Below are 3527 nucleotides of genomic sequence, written 5' to 3'. Positions count from 1 at the left end.
TTGAATTCTCTTATAATGATCTTACCTACTAATTGCTAGAGGTTAAGATCAATATGTGGAATTTCAAACTGAGTAAAAAGAAAAGTTTTTTGAATTTCTAATGGTGGGGGTACCTTTTCTAATTTTCTAAGACTAGTCAATAAGAAAGTCCTATGGCTAGACCTAGGCTACTAAAGAAGTTTTCTAGACCTCAACCAAAAGTGAGGTCAACAAAACTCTACCCTTTTTCCTTGAACAAAAAAAAATCATTAGAAGCTTCAAGAAAGTTAGCATAAAATTTCATTACAATCCCAGCTATCACATCGACAGTAAAATAGCAAAAATTTTCCCACCATCGAGTAATAATCAAACGTTCAACTTCTCCTCCCAGATTTTTAAAACCTGTGTCCTAAATCACTTTTTTATTTTCTTGCAAACTAAGAAATCAAGCACTGGCTCTACAGCTAAAAAATGTCTTCTCTTCATATTCTATTTTTATTTTGCTCGATATATGTGCCATAGGAAATCTAAAAAAAATTGAAAATTTTTGAATAAATCCAAAAATTCCAAAAATAAAAAATGTAAATCATTTTAAACTTCAAATCACTAAATAAGATTTCATCACCAAAGGATTTTCTCAAAAATTTCTCAAGAAATTTCCATATTTTCAGATCCATGCAATGTGGGATTAATCCTTAGTGGAAAACAATTTTTTTTAGTTTAAAGTGTAGCTCTTACCTAGAGAAGATGAAATCTAAAGTCTTTTAGCCTCTAAATTGAATCAAATTCGCCCAAAATCAAGTGTTAGCCACCCAAAACTGAAGGTTGAAGATGACTTAAGCGTAAAAAAGGGTGGCCATAGTAAATATTATGAATTTTTAGGGGTTTAATCTGTTGTCAGGTTGAGGGCGCCATCGGCGCTGAAGGCCCAAAAAATTCCATATTTCGATTTTTCAATTTTCTATCAATTTACTCCAAAAATTTTTTCTATTTTAGACATAAATTTTTATCTAATAATAATTTACAAAGAAAACATTTCACAAATACCAATTTTTAAAAACAACAACAAACTAACCTTTATATATGAAAGTACACTTTTTACAAACACATTTTTTTTAATTACACACTCACACATATTAAACCAAAAATTATAAAGCAGTGTTGACATCAAGCCACGACACTAAATGCTATCACAAAACTGTACACACAATCAAAGTTCAGAATTTTAAGGCAAAAACAAACCAAATCAAATCAAATCTAAACAATTACACTAAATATATAATGTCCTAAAATAGATAGAGAATCTAAAGTCTTTAATTATTACACCTCTTCTTCAGTGCTTTCTCCTCGTCTGATATCTCCCATAGATTGGTAATGAACATATAAGTTGTAGAAGGATCGGTATGAGAATTGATCTGTCAAATTTTCTTCGATTATGAACATTCTTTGGTGACTCTATCAATTTTTATAGTAGGGAGTAACTTTACAGCAATAAAGAAATGCCATTGCTTTTAGATTGGATTAAGTAATGCAGTGGAAAAACTAACATATCCTTCATCTCGTACCTCCCACATCTCACTTTGATCCGTTAGAAGATTATAAATGTCTTGCATCAAATCTCGTGTAGGAATAAAATTTGTATAATGACAAATTGGAACGTTGTCTATCATATACAATTCATTAATCCTTGCAGCAGTAAATGGTACAGCCTTACCTCGTACGAAGACAACACCTTGAGTAATTCCATGTAAGTTTGCATAAAACTCCTTCACCACAGGTACGACAAATGCAGATGCAGTGTAACACAAAACTTCCCAACACCTTTGCAGAATGATCTTATTAATCGGACCAGTTGGATTGATCACTCCATGATTAACAAATCCTCTTTCTTTGATTTCTCCTCTTTGTAATAACTTTATCGTATAATTGCTACGCGTCAAAACAAATAAACTTTCTTTTGTAGAAAATTTCATACCTCAAAGTATTTCTGGAATTGGAAGCCATGGAATCCAAAAATAGGAAGTCTCTAGGCGTCCAAGAATGTTTCTAGGCCTTTTTAAATTCTTCTCGGTGGTTATTATGAAGTGAAATCGAGCTAAAATCTGCGAAAAGTTGTCTAAAATTGTCCAATCGTACTCGGCACCGTCGATGCTGTCAGAGCTGATGTCCATTATCAAGGGCGCCGTTAGTGCCCATTCTGGTGTCGTCGGCGCTAGTGGCCAAAATTGTGACTTTCATTTTTTTTGTTTCAATTCAATTCTAAATTTTCCTCCAAGACCAATATTTGACTTAATTTATAACAAATACAATTTTGTAAGATTTTTAAATAGTAATATATATGACACTTTATCCAACAAAATAGTAATATATAGCAACATAGATAGACATATGTATGGGTTGCCTCCCACAAAGAGCTTGGTTTAACGTCGTCAGCCTGACATACCATTTATTTAGTTAGGTTGACTTAACATCAAAACTTCTTTAAACTGAGATATGTGCCCTTCATAATAATGTTTCAAATGATGCCCATTAACTTTAAATATCTTTCCAGTGTTAGGATTTTTAATAACACCAGTTCCATAATGATAGACTTTAATAAATTTAAATGCTCGTAACCATCTAGATTTTAGTTTTCCTGGAAATAATCTCAATCTTGTATTATATAGTAGAACTTCTTGTCTAGGTTCAAATTTCTTCTTAATAATCTTCCGATGATGCCATATTTTCATTTTCTCTTTATAGATTGTCACATTATCATATGCTTCATTTCTAATCTCCTCAAGTTCACAGAGTTGCTATAACCTTTTCTCACCAGTGTCCTTTAAATTAAAATTAAATTCTTTAATAGCCCAAAATATTTTATGTTCTAATTCTATTGGTAAATCACTTGTTTTTCTAAAAATCAATCTTTATGGGGACATTCCTATAGGAGTTTTATAAGCAGTTCTGTATGCCCATAATGTAGTATCTAGTCTAGCAGACCAATCCAATTTATAAGGTTTTGCAGCTTTTTCTAAAATGCATTTAATTTCATGATTTAATATTTCTGCTAGACCACTAGTCTAAGGATGATATGCAGTAGAGAATATATGCATTATATCATATTTCTTGAACAATTTTTTGATTCTCTTATTTTTAAAATAAGATCCTCCATCAGTAATGATTACTCTTGGCATTCCATATCTTGTAAAAATATTTTTAAATAAAAATTTAGAAACACTCCGAGCGTCACATCTAGGCACAACAATAGCTTCAATCTACTTAGAAATATAATCAACCACAAGTAATATATTAAAATTTCTAAATGATGCATAAATGGTCCCATAAAGTCTAATCCCCACACATCAAGTTTTTAACTTCTAATGTGTAATTTAGAGGCATTTCATTATTTCTAGAAATATTTCCTACTCATTGACATCTATCGCATGTTTTAATATATCCATTAACATCTCTAAAAATAGTAAGCCAATAAAATCCAGCTTGCAAAATTTTATATGCATTTCTATTTGTTCTAAAATATCCTCCAAATTCTGACTCATGGCATCTTT

The sequence above is a fragment of the Phalaenopsis equestris genome, unplaced genomic scaffold (genome assembly GCF_001263595.1).
Source record: "Phalaenopsis equestris unplaced genomic scaffold, ASM126359v1 Scaffold199317, whole genome shotgun sequence".
NCBI classification, from domain to species: domain Eukaryota; kingdom Viridiplantae; phylum Streptophyta; class Magnoliopsida; order Asparagales; family Orchidaceae; genus Phalaenopsis; species Phalaenopsis equestris.
This window is presented reverse-complemented; position numbering follows the sequence as displayed.